Genomic DNA, 19,274 nt, shown 5'->3' with positions numbered 1-19,274 from the left:
CACCAGCTTACACCAGCTTTGGGTACTGCGGGGCGAGTGACAAATATTGTGCCAATAACGCCATACCCTGCAAATGTCTACCCGCTTTCCAGTGTATTCCAGTGTCTACCCAGTCTGCTTTCTCTTTACGGAATCGCTTGGCAGTTAGTTTCGCAGAACTAAAGCCAATCTGGTCTGATTGGCCCAAGACGATCTTGGGTGTGAAATGGTCTGTGTATTTCTTGTAGCCAATCGTATGGGCTTTCTGCTGGACAGCTTGTAAATACCGCCTCTTCGGGCAGGGCTATGGAAGCGGGCTCCCTGGGTTTTGCCCGCTGTGTAACCTCGGGCAAGTTTTAGAACTTGTGCGAATCTCGCTTTCTTCACCTATGAAATGGGATGAGAGGAGCCATTGTCATCTTCCAGGATTGTTCTGAGGTTTAAATACTAATGTATCTTTAAAGCGTTTAGCTTGCTGCCTGTTCCTAGCACATGATAAGTGCTCGGTAATTTTCACAATTTTCTTATGGAAATACTCAGAGCTAGTAAATTTGCCCAAGATAATTCATCTGTAGCCCTTGAATCAAAGATGTCTTTGGTCTTAACTGGTAGGGTTAATTCATCACTTGAATATTGGCCTCGAGAGTACCTTGAATTTCAAGCCAGTGTAGCCAGGGGATTTCCTGATTAGAACATTGCCCCCAAAAAAGCTGGTTTCAGTCTGTATTAATGCACAGTCCTGGAGGTTTATTTGTTTCTTTGGTTTCTTCTCCTGAACCCGGCTCCATGGTGACGTCTGGCGTGCAGGGGGTCATCGCACTGCGGCTTTGTTAGCTGCCGAGGGTACGCGATCGCACGCTGTAGGAAGTGTGCGTTATCTGCCTCCAGCCGGACCCAGTGTGTCATCCTTCAGTGGCCAGGGCTCATTCTCCTCAGCTCTCCCACCAAGCCTTGTCTCTTCTTCTGTTTCCCATCGGACTCCAAGGTCCATCTGAACAGGGACTCTGGTTCCAGGCACGGCAGGCCACCTGCACTTAGCAATGTCCAGCACATATTAGGTGCTCACTGAATACTTAGCAAATGAAATCTAGGAGAACACAGGATAAGTCAAGTTAAGGTTTAAGTTGTGTGGCATGAAATCCGTATCCACATTGTTAATGCAGATATAAAATGTTTGAGTAGGGGCACCTGGGTGGCTCAGTCAGTTAAGCCTCTGCCTTCAGCTCAGGTCATGGTTCCAGGGTCCTGGGTTTGAGCCCCTAGTCAGTGGAAAGCTTGTTTCTCCCTCTCCCACTCCCCCTAACTATGTTCCCTCTCTCACTATCTCTCTCTGTCAAACAAATAAATAAAATCTTTAAAAATAATTAAAATGTTTGAAGAATTACCTTAGTTCATTCATCACTTACTGGGTGTCTTATAGGCTGGGCATTGGGGATAGAGGTAATTATAGCTGATTCCTGCTCTCATGGAGGTGAGGTCTAGGGCAGTGGACAGACATGTGGCTGCAGGATAAATGGGTGAGTATGATGATGGAGGGGTACCCCATACACACCTGGGACCACCGACCAGTTTGTGCTTTATGGACACAGACAGTGAGTTGAAACACAGCTGGAGTGACTCTGTATACCCATGCTTGTACAGTTGGTGGGAAGTGCCCATGTACGTGCCAAATAGACTCTTGAATGGCCTTATGTGGATGGAATGGATTTGCCCAGGCCTTGCTTTTCTTCCTTCATGAGGAAAATGAAAATCAGAACAACATTGCTACAGGAGCTCTGGGCCCGAGTTCGGGCCAGTGGGTTTTGGCTTTGGCTCTTCTGCCCTGGCCACTGTCTGGGTGTTGAGGTGCTGTGCTGGGGCAGGAGGATTGGGTTAGATGACACTTATGGCCTTTTGTAGTTCTGACTTCAAGACCCATCATCTCAACCCACCTTCCTGGGGAGTAGAGAAAGAACATGGCAACCGGGAAATTGTTGACCTACATTTACCAGGACTTTGTGGCCTGATTTTGGGGAACGCCCCGGGAGAAATGTTGGTGGTCTGTTCCATGCTCCTCTGTGAGGGGCATGCAGGCGTCTTTGTGTTCTGTGATGGTGGTAAATGCCTGGGTAAGATCCAAGCATCAGTGGAGTCAGCCAGGAGGAGGCAGAGGACCGAGCGCTACACGTGATGTATTGGGAGCGGAATTCACTGACTCTCTTCTGTGAGTACCTTTTTCAGGGATTCTAGCTTCATGTGATTCCTGTGGTTTAGGCCCAGGATATTTGCCATCATCATGGAACGTTGAACACCCTTATGGCCTCTGCTGTGGAAATGTACAGGCTCCCGCTTCTGAGTTAGCAGGCAGCAACACCCGATGGCTTCGCTGTGCTGAGTTGGGATGGGCTCAGGCCCATCCGAGAAAATGTGGTCTCATACACTGGTTTGGTTCTCTCTCTGAGAGCGCTTCCTGACCCCTTGGAGGAGGGGTACAACTCAAGTCCAGGGCTGCCCAGGGCCCCCCAAGGTTGCCCAGTAAGATCGCCCGCACTCACGGTGCTCTTGGTCGGGACGAGGTGGGAGGAACTCTGTTTTACGTGATGGTTATGAATGGCGGTAATGACAAATTACGTTTGTGTTTTGCCTCATGGTTCACAAAGAAGTTTAACATCTCATTTTATCCCCTTGGCGATTCTGTGTGGAAGCCGGGTGGGTTTCACATCTCTTGTTTTCCCCAGTGACTTTCGTGGGGCTCACAGAAGATCAGGGACTTAACCAAGGGATCTCAGGTACGGCATGGTGACTGAGTTAAGAATACTGTTTTGCATATTTGAGAGCCGCTAAGAGTAGATCTTAAAAGAGCTCCTCACAAGGACAGGCAATCTTGTGACTGTGAGCGGTGAGGGATGTCGCCTAGACTCATCGTGGTGATCGTTGGCGAGATACAGATATGTTATATAAATTATGTTATACACCCAAAACTCACATGATGCAGTGTGTCAATCACACCTCAATTTTAAAAATAAAAAGTAAATAGAGAAAGAGGCTTTACCAAGGTCACGGACTGAGTTAAGGTGGCCGCGTGTTGTCCTTGCTGCTCCACCGGGGCTCTGGAGCAGTTCTTGGGGCATTTCTGTCCAGTTTGGACCCTTTCAATATCCCGTCCTCAGTTCTTTCCTCCAGATGTGTTCCTGAAGCCCCCGGGTTGGCCCTGTGCCTGGGGGGCCTCCTCCACCTCTCTGTGGTATGCATGTTATTTTAACCCCTGTGAATGAGCTCTTGCCCTACAGGGACCGCCCCCACCTGACAACCCCCCTCCCCCGCACCCCCCCCCACCCCGCTCTGCACTCCATGTAATGTTCAGATCTGATCACTTCCTTCTAGAAATGGGATATGCTAGTGTGCTGGGTTCTTTTTTTTTTTTTTTTTTTTTTTTAATCCCATTCAAGCTAGTTAGAGCCAAAGCTGAAATAGATGATGGCAATCAGTATGCTGCTTTCAGACCGTGACTGGGCGGCTGTCCCTTCCACCGTGTGAGCTCGTCCCTCCGTGTTGTCGCCACAGTGGCTGGCTTGGTGTCCGGGCCGCGGTTAAGGACTGCTGAAGCCCAAGTAAGGCCAGCAGAGGTATTGTGTCTGGAAAATGACAAGGAAGCTAAAGGAATTTTTACTTAAGATGTTTGCAAAAGAATATTTTAGAGAGTTGACCTGTTTCTCAGCTGGAGTTTAATTTCAGCTCAGAAAGCAGCTGTGTCCCCGAGGGCTTTGGGGTTTCGCTCTGTGACAGATGAATTTAATTGTTGTTGTATGACCGTATTATGCTTTTGTGGCTTTCATGGACCTTTCTCCCAAATGGAACAGATTTTTCTATGAAAGTCACACTTCCTTTTTGAGAAGTGTAACGGTAATTTGTGGAATGATCTCCTCCTGTTCGTTTAACCCTGCCGAGGAGCACTCTGCTTTCGGCTCCCGGGAGTTTGGTCTGGGTTCTGCCTCCACCACCAAAGGACAGTGAAGCAATTCTCAAAGCCGGAGAGCAAGACGCATGTGCATCAGGGAAATTCTCGAATGCTGTTTCAAGTCTCTATGTTATTTGGATCTTTCCCTTACAGATAAGGAAACTGAGGCTCAGCGAAACTGAACCAGCTTGCCCAACGTCACAGAGCTCTCGTGTGGTAGTTCTGAGGTGGCAAGCCAAACCTAGGTCCCAGAGGCCTCCTCTGAGCCCCTGCTGAAAGGCTGCCTCCTGTCACCCCCATACCTTACGATCTCGTCTTCGAGGGAGCCACCTGCCCTCTGAGCTCTATGGGGCTGTGTCTGTCTTATTTACACTGTATTGCCCAGGCCTGATCTAATAGCCGGCACATAGTAGGCATTTGTGGAATGATGACGTGAGGGGTTTCTGATATTAGCATCTTATCATTAATATTCTTGTATATCTGTTTTCTCACCTGACCCTTACAATGGGGAGGCAGAGTGTTTCCCTCCCCTGTTACACATAAGGAAATGATGTTGTAGAGTGTCGAATTGAGTTCTGGGTTATGTATCTCCAGTTCATACAATTTTTTTTTTACCTTTCAGATTCTTCTGAGATTCTTTCTTTGGTGAGGGTCGTCAGAAGGAGGCACAGGTAAGAAGATTTCACGGTCTTCCAGTTCAGTGGCTTTAAAAGAAATTAACCTGTCTTGGCAAGAGCCATTGCGTGATCTGCTGGGAATGCTTAGAATAGAGGTTTTGCATTAAAACCAAGAGAGTGTCTGCTCATAACCATGTCAGAGATGAAGTGTGACTGTCTGGCTTATTTGGTTGGGGGTAAAGCTGGAAATCTTGAGGACACCGGTAAGAACCTTTGTCCCTGCTCGTCACCCAGGACAGTCCCACAGTGGCTCTCCCGCGTTCTTGCCAGCCCTGCTCTGCTCTCTCACTGGCGTTTGTCTTCTTGCGGCTTTTATGAAGATCAGAATTCCCCTGCGTGTGATCTGAAAATTCACATAGGCAAAACAGAGCTTTTCAAAAGTGTGTAACACATCTCCCCACTCATAAAGGAAGCGCATGTTCATTGGGGAGTGTTTGGAAATAAGAAAGATAGAGAAGAAAGTAAGTCTCAGCAGCAGACATCAGCACTAGGACCGAGTCGGCCTTGGGCAGAAAAGCGCTACCATAGCAGGCCAGAGAATGCTGTCCTCTGTCCTCGAAGAGGCCTGCTTGCAAGCTGGGCCCTTGGCTGGTGTCTGGAACTTCCATGTTGGGATGGTTCCCACCACCCTGACAGGTAAAAGCGGCTCCCGGAGTCTGAGGTCCTTGTGCAGAGAGCACGGTTTGTGCCTGCAGACCCGCTGTCCTCCCAGGAGTCTGGAACCTTGTACGCGCCGGGCCAGGGGGGCCCATGTGTGCAGCCCCCAGTGAAACCCCTGATGCTGGGTCTCTAATGAGTTTCCTGGTGACAGCAACTCACGTGCACTTTCCCGTGAAACTGAGGGAGAGGACCCCAGAGCCGCCCACCTCGGGGCCTCCGCACCTTACGTCTTTCCCTGTTGCTGACAGGGCTCTGTGCCTTCTCACAGGGATGAATCTAGCTCTCGGGGTGCCTGTGCGCCAAGCTCTCCTGGCCAGTCATCCAGCCTCCGGGCTAGGGGGAGGCGGCAGGAGATCTTAGAGACCCTTGACCAAGGGCTAGTCCTTTTCTTTTTCTCAGCATCAAACTTTGTTTGTTTGTTTTTTTCTTTAGTAAAACAGGTATGACATCTGTCTGAGATCTTTTTTTATTCCACAAACATAAAGGAGCGTTTTGTCACATCATGAAATATTCTTTCAAAACATGATTTATGCTTAAATTATACCTTAAAGGTTTACGTAACGTTGGCTGTTTGGGCTTTATGGTTTATAGAGCTATAGCAGGTAACGAAAAACCCTTGTTTGCAGAACTCAAGTGTGCATCTCAGCGTAGGTTGTCCTTGGGGTGGGTTGGAGAGGGTGTGGTGGTGTGGGTGATCTGGGCAGATGCCTTCAACTCTTCTGCAGAGAAGCGGTTTCTGCCAGCTCCGTCATGGGCTGCGTTCGAGAACAGCCGCCTCACTGAGTCCTCACCAATACTGAGTATTACCAGGCAAAGCAATTTGTCAACTGGATAAATTATAGATGATATCATTTTAATTTGCATTTTTAAAAATTTATTTATTTGACACACAGAGAGAGAGCACGCACAGAGTGACAGCACGAAAGGGGTGTGGGGGGCTGGGGCAGAGGGAGAAGCAGGCTCCCTACTTGGTGGGGCTCCATCCTAGGACCCTGGAATCATGACCTGAGACGAAAGCAGATGCTTAACAAACAAGGTCACCCAGGAGCCCCTTGATTTGCATTTTTAGTTATTAGTGAGGTTTGAATGATTTTCTTTTCTGACTTGCCTGCCCATCATTCTTTTCGATTGAGCATTTCCCATCCTTTGCCCAGATATTTTGTGATGCTTCTGGGCTGGGATAGTGACCTCCCAGGGAGAAGCCTTGTATCCTCCCTCTGCCGTACCCCCTCCAGGCCTCTGACATGGTGTGTGTTGGAGAAGTGGGCTTTCCTTACGGTGGGAAGCATGACTTCTTGTTGCCCATTGATGAGGTCCTCCTTAAAACAAAGCCCCGATGTGTGCCCTGGAATTGATACATGCCAGGGAAGGACTCCGTGGCGTCCCTCAGAGGATGGGGACAGGGGCAGCTGCTTCCATGGGGGAGAGGGGCAATGAGGGGCCTTTATCTGTTTATCACTCGCTGTAATGGTACAAATATCTCCACCAGGATGTGTCCGTGTATTTCTCATGAAATACAGAAAGATTCCAAATGTGAAAACCTTAATGAGCTCACTAACCCCGTGTGATTGCAAAAGTGACATGGGACGGTAGCAGGGACACAAAGGCACAGAAGGATTCTGTCCCCAGTGCTGAGTCCCTGCCCAAAGGGGACTTGATTGCGGGGCATGTTTGTGTCCACAACGACGACGACTGCCGGTACTTTCCGGCTGCTGGCAGAAAAGATGGCTGAGCACATGCAGCTGCAGTGACCGGGTCGGGGAGGGGAGCTGGTGGCCAGGAGCTGTGTTTGTGCGACAGGCTGACTCCTCACCTTGACTGTTTAGAGGAGGTGCTAGGGAAGGTGTGTCTTGTGGGGGGTGCAGTCGCTACACCCCCTCAGGTCCCTGGGGCGATTGCAGCGGTGACGTCTAGTACGTCACATGTGTGTGCCACACCCATGGCAATGCTCTGGAGGGTAGAGGAGGGGCTGGGGTGGGAGGTTAGAGTGGAGGGAGAATGTTCCCATTTTGCATAAATCTGAATTTTATTTTATTTTATTTTTTTAAAGATTTTGTTTATTTGAGAGAGAGAATGAGAGAGAGCGAGCGAGCATTGGGGGGGAAGGGCAGAGGGAGAAGCAGGCTCCCCATAGAGCAGGGAGCCCAATATGGGCCTCGATCCCAGGACCCCAGGTTCATTACCTGAGCCGAAGGCAGACGCTTAACCCCCTGAACCACCCAGGAGCCCCTCATCTATCTGAATTTCAAGTTTTAATATTTTATTATTTAGCGCCTCTTAATTATGTTTACACATTAATCACATTTGTACTGAAAGCAATATTTACTTCTGAGAATTTGAAAAAAATGTGAAATAACCTGTGACTGTGACTAGGGACTGGTTATTTAGCCTTCCTGTGCCTCGGTTGGGGAGTGGTATTGTATCCATTTTATATGGTTGTCTCAGGAGTTCTGAGATTAAACTCAGAGCCTGGCACTTCCCGAGGGCATAATGCTATCATTTCAACATTTTAGAAGAAAGAGAATGCTAACAGGTCATCCTCCGGCCGTTGTCGGAAGAACCTGAATTCAGTTCCCTATAAACAGTGTGATGGAAAAGCATAATTTGGGCGTCAATAGACTCAGCTGTGAATGGGGCTCTCCGATGAGCCTGCAGTCCTGAGCAGCTCCTTGCTCCTCCCGTACATGTTGGGAGCCATAGCACCTTCCTGCCGCAGGGCCGGGGGCCTTCCAGGGAAGGCAGCAATCAGGAAAGCCGCGGGATGATGGTGAGGGGCACATGGGTGTGGGAGCAGAATGCATCCAGAGAACCCCACGTGGTCTGTCCTGTGCGGATTTGGCCCGTTGTCACAGCAGCAGCAGCAGCAGCAGCAGCGGAAAGGACAGCTTGCTTCGATTTGCATATCTGGGTGTTTGTGCTATTTATAAACAGAAAAGGCGTGGAAGGCTGTTTGTGGCAAGCTGGCAGATCTGGCAAAACAGGGACAGTTCTGTGAGCACAGTTTGCACGAGCGCGGGCCCGAGCGTTCACATAAACAAACACATTTGCCCGTCTTTCAGAGTTGCTCTTAAAAACAGACAGTCAGCCGTTGGCCATATGGTTGATCAGCTTTCCCTTGAAATACAGGGGGTTTGATGGCCAGACGTCTGAAATCTGAAACCATCTTAAAACAGCTTTATCTGCCCCCCACCTTGCCCCTTTTTTCCATTATGAGGAGAGAAGAACGGAGAGAGGACAGTGTCACTTTAGAGGGGCTCTTGTCACCGTCTGTCCTATTCCCTGTTGACCTGTCATGTCAGCATCACTGCAGGTCGGGTGGAGACATCCTTTCTCCTCTTCTCTGTGGCATGGTTCCGTCCCGCATCTGTCACTCTCTGGTGTGTGTTCCAGTTTGTCTGTTCGCGCCGGCACACACGTGGGCTCCCCGAAGGCCCAGGTTGGCGTCTGGAGTTGCTGCTCCCCACCCCCAACCCAGGCACAGCGAATTGTGTTTGTTGAGTGAATGGGAGGGGTGAGACGGCCGCTCTTCCCTCTTCTGCCAGGTCCTGAAAAATGCTTGTGGGAGATGCTGCGCGAGCAGGGAGTAGGGGACTGTAGGCGATGAGGCCACACGCGTCCCTGGGGGATGTCTCGTCAGCCCAAATACTTAACCTGGAAGAAGGTGCGAGTCTTGAGTGGAAACGTGGGAACCGCTTTCTTGGGAAATTAGCAGGTGGTCTCGGCATTCCACACAGGTAAGCGACGCTGCCCTGTGTGTGTGTGTGCGCGCGCACGGGCCATGGGCTTCTGTCCTGGTGCAGAGAGAATATACAACCCGAGGCATGAGAAAACGAGCTGCCCAGCATCACCAGGTAGAATGGGACCAGAGCCTACCTGTGTCCTTCCCAGAGCCTCACTGCTGCTCACCTCCCTGCCCTCTCTCCTGCTCACACCATCTTCCTCCACTCCAAAAAAAGCAGGAACAGGGGAGAAAATGTACCCCCGTGCCACTGGTGCAGAGAAAAAACCCAGCAGCTTCAAATCACATTGACACGTCTTGTACCGAGAGCAAGGGTGATTTTTTACAGTACTTTTAAATTTCACAGGACCTTACATTTTCTCATAAGTTTTATAATACAAGATGATCGAAGGGGTTTGGGGAATGGTGACTTTAGAAAAAGGGGGAAAAATCAAAGAGAGAATTGCAGTTCTTGCTTTACTGTCAGCCTAGCATTTAAGTGCTTCCGAGTCCCCGCGCTGCAGCTTGGACCATTATGAGGCCAGTGACTACCCATTGTTCTAGAACAGCAGATGCCGCCCCCAACTCTCCCCTCTAAGGGCAGTCTTACTCATTTTAAATGCAAATGACAGGAGCAGCAGATGGCGAGGTGGGCTAAGAATTTAGATGTTTGGTCACTGACAGCTCTTTGCTTCCGCATGTTACGTCGGGACCTGGGACTGGCTGAGCCCGAGGAGAACTGATTATGATCTGTCCCCTTGCCAGCTGGGCTCTTTTTCTCGCCTGGTCCAGAAGGATTGCTCTCCTGCAGTCCGTGAAGATGGATCGCTGATTGTTTTGAAATCATGAAGGGTTGTTCGCACCGTCCAAAATCCTGAAGCGGAGAGAGCTATCCAAAGGCTCTCTTCTCTTTGTGCTTCAGAGCTTTTGAATCCGTGTCTAGGGTTTACGTGAGCTAATTAAGGTCTTCTTCAATAGGTAATTGAATATGTTCCTGATTGAACAGGGGTGTGCCCCATGGCATAGCCCCTAGCACTTTGTTTACATGAGGATATGATGCTTAGAACAGAACCTGGACCTAAATGACCGCCTAAATGACCCCTTTTATCTTGTCTGAATTCGGATTTGGCATCAGTATTTAGCAATGCAGCCATAGAACTGGCCCAGCTCCTCCTTCCTCCCTTTATACAATCCAAAGGTGTTTCCAGGGTGGGAGTGCTCCTTGCCTTTCTCCTCACAGGCTGTGCCCCTGTCCTGCCTACCTGACTTCCCTACCTGTCCCCCCTCCTCTGGGCGTTCTGCAGAGGGATCGGCCCCTGCCTTGGCTTTCCTGTGGCTGGAAGAGAGGGGTCGCTGCCAGCTGTCCCGTGGGGGGCGTTCATCTTGCCAGTGCTGCGGTCTGGTCACCGAGTGGCACCGAAAGCACGTACTTTTGCAAAACCAGAGGTCAAAGTGATGGCAGGACCCATCTCTTCGTCAGGATGCTCTGAGTATCTTAATCATGGCTGGAAATCCATGAGAAAATATGTGATTCCTGAAATTTTGGGTTAGAGGGATGTCAGGGACTTGTCGTGGAGTGAGAGCAGAGCAGAGAGATGAAGGGGTGACAGGCACGCTATGCATCTCCCTGCTAGGCACCGGTGGATGTGGGGCTGCATCCCACGTGTGACTTAGGAACTTGTCTGGCGATTGTGTTTCAGCTCCCTCCCCAGTGCTCTTCCTCTGCTGTCATGCTGTTCCTCGTACTGTAGGCCTCCAGCTGCATGCACCATGGGAGTGTTCTTGCTGGTCGAGAGGGAGCGCTGTTGCTGCACCGTCCCGGTGCCCTGGCTTTCTGGCACAGGCACCTGGCCGGCAGCACGTGGGTCTCCTGAGTTCGCTGTTTTAGCATACAGTTCAAGGCTCTGGGAAAAAAGGGGCCGGAACCGGCAAGAGATATACTGGAAGGACAGTTCGCCGAGTAACCTGGGATGGAGACAGTTTGCACGGGCAGCACGGGACGCGCTCTGCGTGCGGCATGTTCTTTACAGCCCCTCCCAACAGCATTCCAGATTTCTAGAGGATTTGGGGTACCTGGAAACGCCAAGGACGGCCCTTCTGCAGGCTGTGGGCAGTCAGGGTTCATTCTGGGTTCATTTGCTCACGGCAGCCTTATTCCCGGCCATGTGTGAAGGTTGGACGTCCTCCTGGCGGGGCTGGTGCAGGGGTTTGCTAGGGCTGACGTGAGGTAGGGATGTGCATTTGAATCTGTCTGAACTATGAGTGAGCGAAACACAGGCAGGTGCCCTTGGCCACATTATTTATTAATCACTGTACCACCTCCCAGTCAGACTCTGGATGAGGGTCCCTCGAGCCCTCCTGCGTGTGTGCACACACTGCCCACACTCACACCCCCTCCCACCCATCCATACACACGTGTCCTTTTTTTTTTTTTAAAGATTTTTATTTATTTATTTATTTGACAGAGAGAGAGAGAGAGAGAGAGAGAGATCACAAGTAGGCAGAGAGGCAGGCAGAGAGAGAGGAGAAAACAGGCTCCCTGCTGAGCAGAGAGCCCGACGTGGGCCTCGATCCCAGGACCCTGAGATCATGACCTGAGCTGAAGGCAGAGGCTCAACCCACTGAGCCACCCAGGCGCCCCACACATGTCCTTTTTAAAGCCCCAGCTTTATTGGCCATGTCTGCTTCCAGCACTTTCCCATCCCACTGCCCCTTCTGTTTTACCTCCCAGACACCTGTTGTCTCCAGTTGGCCTGCCTTCTTCCTTCCTGGTGTTGGAGGCTCCTGCGGCTGGGAAGCACCCTCACAGTTTCCAGGGTTTTCTGAATCTTGTTTTATCAGGCCCTGGGGATGGTGGAGAGGCTGAGGCTCAGGGAGGGGCTGTGCGCGCTATTTGACAACGATGGGATTTTCTCCCGCACAGGCAACTTGCCGTGTGCTAAATGCTAAAGAATGCTTGACTTCTGCCCTCCTTAGTGAAGGATGCTTCGTGAACCTAGCCTTGCTTCCAACAGGAAAAGCATGATTCGCATATCATCTTGTTTTGTATCACTGGGTATCGACGGATAGGCTGTTCTGGAGCTCCTCGTTCACTCAGCCGGGGTCTACTGACCTGGGTACGTGTGCACTCTGTGGCAGCTGCTTTGTGGGCCCCTGGGACTCACCCCTAGGGTCACTGTCCCTCAGGATGGCCCGGCCCAGACAGACATGCAAAACTGGTGGTGTTTTGAGAGTGCTGGAACAGGGTTCCTGCAAGGTGTGGGGCTGAGCTCCTGTGTCCCCACCGCCCCCCAAGCAGCTCGTCCCCACAGCTCTGCATGCCCGCCAGAGCCCTCGCCACAATGCTTTGAAATTCTTAGCTTATGCGCTCATCTGGATTCCCATGAAATGGCAAGCTCTCGAGGGACACAGTGTGGGCTATGTACCCATTATTGTTACATTCTCGTTGCCCAGCATGGTAAAGGCAAAAGATGGACAAGGGTTCTTTATTGTTTCATCAAAACTACGTGGGCTGAAGGAGGGGTCCCCATGGTTGGGGGAGCGGGGGATAGACAGGATGGGCTCACCGAGGGAGGGAGGAGTGGGTTTTGTTTCTCAACTTTCATTTGCAATCACACAGACTTAGGGAAACATCGCAGAAATAGCACAGAGAACTCCTGTATGCCCTTCACCAGATTCCCCAAACATTTTACAACATGAGTACTTCCTCTTGCTCTCCCTCTCTCGCTCACTCTCGTGTGTGTGTGTGTGTGTGTGTGTGTGTGTGTGTTTATTCATTCATTCATTCATTACCAAACTGTTTGGAGCGGAGGCTGGATTGCAGGGGTGAGGTGAAGAAGTGGCAGAGGAGAGGTGGGCTGGGAGCTCTCACAGCAATCTGGGCAGAACACAGTGGCTGGGCCTGGTGGGAAATGACTAGAGAGTTGAGATGGGGTTCATCTGCTGTATGATTTGCTCACAGGTTGGATGATGGGCCTCAGGGATTTTGGCCCGAGTGGCTGGTACACTAGTGATGCCATTATTGAGATGGGGACGACTGGGAGGAGGGGGTTTGGCAGGGGGAGTCAGAAGCCGGTTGTAGGGCTAAGACTGAGGCCCAAGCACAGAGGGCCTGGAGCACTGGGGGAAAAGAGCAGAAAACAAGACCTCAAAGAACATGAGCAATTCAGAAGGATAGAGTTAGCAGATTTCATTCGTAAGCGAAGAGGCCATTGAGGTGTGAGGAGTCCCCAGCTCATCTAGACAGGGCTGAGCCTGCTCGTGTCACACGGTCCCCTCTGTTGGTGGAAGCAGCTGGCTTTCATCCGCAGATGCACGGAACTAACCCCCATGTCCTGTTTCTCATAATGTGCCATCTGTGTCCCATGGCCTTTGCTTTCACAGCTCTTTGTCACCACTCCTGTCACTTGCCTCTGGGTGTCTCCCACACTCGACCCCATCTCCCCAGCATTCCTCAGGAAGGCTAGATTCAGCTTCTTTTCACCACAGAGGGCAGCTGGCAGTGCAGACGGGGTCTTAATGGAAGATGAGAATTGAGGGGAGATTACTGTGTAAATGGTAGGTGGAGTCAGAGTTGGAGGAAGTCACCCAGGGATGAGTGTACTGATGAGGAAAAAGCCCCGGTGCAAGATGATGAGCGGGAAGAGCAGAGGAGGCCAGGCCTGGGAGGCAAGTGGAGAAACTGTGTCCAGAAGGGCATGTGACAGGTGTACGGTCAGACGCGGTCCCATCAGTGAAGTGAGGGCAGATGTCCCTGACTGTACAGGAGCCCGTCAGAGGAGGGGCCAATGCGATGAGGGAGCCTGACGGGGTGGGAAGGACGGGAGTTGGGGGGAGGCAGTGTGGGCCTCTGTTTCGAGGGATCCGGCCAAGTCAGGCTTGCTCTAGATGGTCCGTCCTGATGTTATGCACAGTACTTCGTTTATTTCGTAAGCTCTGGATCCTTAGCCGGGAGCAGATGAACACCCTTCAGCTGGAAGACTAAATGTGTATTAAAACTCTCTTAGTTGTGGCTCAGGCTATGTTTTGGACATTACAAGGGACATTTTCTCTTTGGAAGTAGGGCCCTTTGGGTCAAGAAGCACTTCCAAGAGGGACACACACTTTCATACAGAAATGGTTAAAGTGACACAACAGTTCACTGCTTTATGGTTACTGAGGTAGCATTCACTGAAGCTGCTAGCTAGCATCTCGGCCAGGTGCCTCTTGTTACTGAGGAGACGCTGGTCTGTCACCTGCGAGCCTTGTGTCTTGACGGGAGTGAGTCCCTCTTCCCAGGGGCTTGTTTTCTCCTCTCTGAAATACAGCGTCTCCTCCACGGATTACCTTGTTGCTGAAACGATGTTACTGACTCGTTTGGAGGAGGGGTTCTCACTAGGTTTGAAGGGGGGTGTCTCATGAAATATACAGGGGAGATGAGGTTGGGTTTCTCCAAACCAAGGGCCCCACTGAGAGATGATGCTCTGTCCAGGCAAGTTACGGATCATCTTATTTAACCCTACACCTATGCTTTAAAGCCAAGATGGTGCTTGAGCAGATGTTTCTGACAGATAATTATACTGACGACGAGGAGGGAACCGTCACAGTCTATTGAGGATTAACCCTGTTTGCCAAGTTCTTCACATGAGGATGTGTTGACGAGCTCCATCATTGTCCTTTTCCGGAGAGAGGAGAGTAACGCGGCTCTGCACTCGAGGCCCCAGCTAGGAAGTACAGGGGCAGAATTTCAACCCAGTTGCTTCAACTCCAGAGTCTGTGACCGTTCAATGCGCGAGCACAAGTCCATCATCACGTTCTTTGGGAACCTGAGTCACATCTGTTCTGTGAGCCCGGAGAAGCTAATGGGAAGGTGACTGTCCTCTTTAATTGGCTTCCACTGACACATGGACATATGTTCCCCAGCCCTCAGTGCCCGCCAACCCTCCCCGTCCACGTGGGCATGGTGGGGGCCCCATCTGCTGGGGAGGGGGAACGGGGGCAGAGCGACAGACTGCCTTCCAGCCTGCCTTCCCCAGAGACAAGCCCATCAGCACCACACTCCCCCTGCCGTCTGAGCCCCGGTTCTGTGCCTGCTGCTACCGGGAGCCCCAGAGGCGTTTCCTGTTCTGCTCTCTGGAGGACCCGGATGGAAGCAGGGTCTGCGGCCTCTGCACTTCACCATGACCGGAGGATAGGAACAAACTCATCCGAAGCCTGAGGTCAGCCTCTCCATTGGCAGCCCCCCGCCCCTGCCCGGGAGTCTGTGCAGGGTCAGGTGTACACGCGGGGCGGCAGCACTCCTCAGCAGGGGCAGGGGGATGGGGTACTGGGACATGCATCCTGCCCAGTGTGTATGTCCCTCTAAGGCCAGGCCACCTCTGTGCAAACAGCCGGAAGACTTGAGCCCAAGAAGCGGAGTTGGCCTCCCGTTTCCAGCTGTGCTTCAGCTCTTAGCGGACTGGCCTTCTGAGTCCTGGGCCTGTCCCGACAGCCTCTCTCGGCCTTGGAGGCTGGGCCTCGGCCTTCAGGCTTGCCTTTCTAGACTTTGCTTCCCTGGACCCCCAGAGCAGAGCTGGCAAAGATTTCAGGCTTCCGGCTTTCGTGGCCACTATGCTGGCCTGCTGCTGTGTCATGGAAGCCCTGTGGCCAACCAGTGAGTGGGGGTGGCTGTGTGCCAATAAGACCCCATTTACAGACCGAGGCTTCGGGCAAGACGGGGCCTACAGCTGTCGTCCACCCCCCACTGGGATGGTGAAGCTACAGATAGAGGCCTGTTACCAAGACCTTCTGCATCTGGCTGAACCTGACCTTTGGGAGGACATCAGCCAGAGGCCGATTATGTCTTCGGGGGCAGTGCCACTCTTCAGCTGTCCCCTCTCCTGATGGCCTTGCTGGAGGTCTGGATCCCTGGGGCCCCCGAGGTTGTCGGTTGTGGTTGGCTGGGTGCTTCATGGAGCAGGATGGTCACTGCTTCTTCAAGGAGCCCTGTTGTCAGTCAGCCAGTCCCCTGTGGGTTGGGGCCACTGGGACCCACAGCATCACCTCCCCTGGGAGCTTGTTAGAAGACAGACCCTTGGAGCCCCCTTACCTGCTGAGTCAAAATCTGCATTTTAACAAGCCCATGGAAGTTTCAGAAGCCCGGGGGGGGGGGGGGGTTTCCAGTGTGAAGGACAGAGAGGAAGCGTTTTGAAAATGCTTTTATCTCCAGCTGTTTAACATTAAAGTGTAATTGCAGAACTTGATTGCTGTGTAGGCAGTTGTGTCTGGACCGACATCTACTAGAACCATCTCTGAGTGCTATCTTCCTGACAGAAAGGGGCTGTCTGGCTCACCTTGGGGAGTGACATCAGGAGCTCTAGACTACCTAAAAAACACGAGGCAGAAGTTTCTGCCCCTCGGTGTGTGCCCAGGTGCCCTGCCTTGATGTCCTGTGCCTCAGTCTCCCCAGTATGATAGGAGAGACGGAGGACAGCCAGGGTTTACAGCTCTCATGGTTACAAGGATTCTGTTTGCTTTTTGTCAGGCCACAGGCCTTGATCCTGGCCTCCCGCCCCTGCCATCTCAAGGAGGATGCTTTCCTTCCCTGAGTTGGGGGTGACCCCTCCTCCCTGTTCACTTTTGGCTGAGGTCAGGGGTGTGGGAGCGATCAGAAATGCAGTGTCTTTCTGGAGCTTTGAACTATGGTGAGGAGAAGCTCAGATGTGGGGAGGCCACTTCTCAATTTGTTGGAGGTGCACGAGCTTTGTCCGCCATGCAAGTCTGAAGTCCGAGGGCCCTGCGGCCCCCCTGACCTCCTGGCCCCAAGCTGCGTCCCGGATGACTTAGTTAGGTTAGGCCTTTTAATTCATGTAAAGTAGGCTGCAGATGTGCATAGAATGGAGCTGGTAGTGTGAAGGGCAGTGTTTAAGAGCAAACATCTATTGTCTCAGTTTCTGGAAATGAGGTGGCATACCATGGGGGGTCTGTCCTGATGGCCGGGGCCTCCCTCTCCCTCTACCCCCATCCCTCTTCTCAGAGAGTGTTGAGTCTGTAAGCAGCTTCCCCCACTCTGGCATCTCTTCCTGCTTCCTCCCCCACAAAGCTGCTGTCCCGGCAGTGACCGTGGACATCTGCCGAGCCATTAGCCCCCCAAGCCAGCAGCTGGGGGCCGCCGTGCTGGCTGCCGGCTCAGCTTTCGCTCTGTGCTGAGAGGCCTCAGTGTTTTTTTAAAGTGATGCTTCTCCAATTCGGGAGATGGTGCCAGGGCCTCTCTCATGCCCTAAATTAGCTACCATCCCCGAGGATTTTAAAGGCAGGTTCGGACCAGAGGGAGCACTTCTAGGCACCCAGACTTGCCTCTTTTTTTTTTTTTAATTTTATTTCTTTATTTGAAGACAGACAGAGATAGTGAGAAGAGAGCATGGGTGGGGAGCAAAGGGAGAAGAAGGGTCCCACTGAGCAGGCCTCCCGACATGGGGCTCGATCCCAGGACCCTGGGATCATCACCTGAGCTGAAGACAGATGCCCAACCGTCTGAGCCATTCAGGTGCCCCCCAGACTTGCCTCTTAGTCCTTTCTTTGGCCTTGATCTGAAGGTCCCTGTTCCTCCCTGAGCTTCAGGGCCTGCATTCGTGAAACCCCAGTATTAGATATTAGACTGTTCTAGATTGCCTCGACTTGAGGAGCCTCCCTGCTGAAGAGAGAACTCGGTCAGCAGGAAGACAGATGTGCCCGGAGAGGGTGGACCCTGCTCCCTCGAGCTGGGTGAGGAGGCATCAGCCGGCCCCCTGCACCTGGCCCTCCCTTCCTCCCTCCCGGGCCAGAGCCACACGTGGCCTCTCCGTGCTTGTGGAGAGGGGAGGGGTCAGCTCACCCCGCCGTGCTTTTCAAAGAGCCTTGACCTGGCCAAACGGAGAGCTTTGAGGGCTTTGTGCTTCAGCAGGATCCTGTTCCCCTTGGGAGAAGGCAGAGCTTGGCTAGGATGTAGGCTGCTCCTGTCCTGTCCAGCCCTGTGGGCTGTGAGCCCCTCCCAACTCCCTTGGCTTCAACAGTAGCCTGTGGTTGTTTGAATGAGACCCAGTTTACAAGTTCAGTCTGCCGCTCTTTCCCCTTTTGTTTGTTTTTATTCCTTCCTTTGATTAGAAGAAGAAGCCATTCATGAATAAAGATGCAGTGCAGCTTTATGGTAATGAAGAGAACTCATTCCCTGGAGTTTTCTGTGATTTAGGAACCCTGCTTTCTTCTTTATAAAAGCAGAATTAGCCCTGATGTACTGTGCCAGTCCAGTGCTCTTATCTTAGCCTGTTGTGATGCGGCAAAATCATTTCTTAAAATCCTGTTTACCTGGATTTTCTCAAAATTGGCATTTGGCCTTATCACATACAATATACAGACTGTCCCCTGTTTAATTGACTTCACCTTAACTAGGTAAGGCTTTCTCCCAGACCTTGAACTGTCTCTTCTAACATGGTCAGCTTCAGCTCCCAGAGTCCGAGTCCTGAGAATCCAACAGGACGCGTCCTTTGCCCGCTCAGAGCAGGGCACCCACCCATCTGCTCTCTGCCGCTCTCCATTAGCTTTGCTGGTTCTGGAATTTCGTAAAAATGGGATCAGAGGGTATGGGTTTTTATGATTTTTTTCACAAGTTACGCATTTGGATGGTTTATTTCTTTTTACTGCGATGAAATATTCCATTGTGTGAAGACCTCACAATTTGTATATCCCGTATTTGCTAGTGGTCGTTTAGGCTGTGCGCAGTCTCTGGCTGTTAGGAGTGGAGCTGCTAATGTGTTTGTGTGGACACATGCAGTGATTTCTGCTGGGTGAATACCTAGGAGTGGAATTACTGGACCACGTGGTGGATGTACATTTCACTCTACAAGAAACTGTCAGACTGTTCTCGGAGGAGGTGGGGCCGCGGAGGCTCCGGATGGGAAGGTAGGAGGGACTGCTTGCTTGCATTTTGGCAGAGCTTGGTGTTATCAGCCTTAGAATCTCATCTCCTGATGAATCTCATTGTGCTTAGAATCTCCCTGCGCTGCGGGTAGAGATGTATCTCATTGTGACTTCAACCTGCTTGACACTGATGACTAACCATATCAGCACGTCCTCAACATGCGTCCTGGCCATTTGTGTCCTTTCCAGCGTGTGAAATGTCTGGCTCCTTTGCTTGGTTTTTTGGTTGGGTCTTTTGTACGTTCTCAGTATTCAGCGTGTAGGTGTCAAACGTGTGTATTGCAAATATTTTCCTAGTGATTTCTTTCAAAAAGTCTAATACATCAATGTTTAAACTTTATGTTAGTACTTTATGTGATCCTAGGAAATCTTGGGCTACTCCAAAGTTACA

General features: G+C 51.4%; 1 protein-coding gene across 3 annotated transcripts in view; it reads left to right on the top strand.

Annotated features, from left to right (window-relative positions):
- The window catches only part of AFAP1 (actin filament associated protein 1), a 128,907-nt gene that overhangs the window by 24,570 nt on the left and 85,063 nt on the right, over positions 1-19,274 (top strand). For 2 of the 3 annotated variants that reach the window (XM_032855554.1, XM_032855571.1), the window contains exons 2-3: positions 4,539-4,587; positions 8,796-8,987. The gene's annotated coding sequence lies outside the window, so the exon portion shown is untranslated. The remainder of the gene's footprint in view (positions 1-4,538; positions 4,588-8,795; positions 8,988-19,274) is intronic. The other variant, XM_032855560.1, reaches the window with a different exon arrangement.

Source organism: Lontra canadensis, unplaced genomic scaffold, assembly GCF_010015895.1.
Source record: "Lontra canadensis isolate GAN:19392208 unplaced genomic scaffold, GSC_riverotter_1.0 scaffold1, whole genome shotgun sequence".
NCBI classification, from domain to species: Eukaryota; Metazoa; Chordata; class Mammalia; order Carnivora; family Mustelidae; genus Lontra; species Lontra canadensis.
This window is presented reverse-complemented; position numbering and strand designations above follow the sequence as displayed.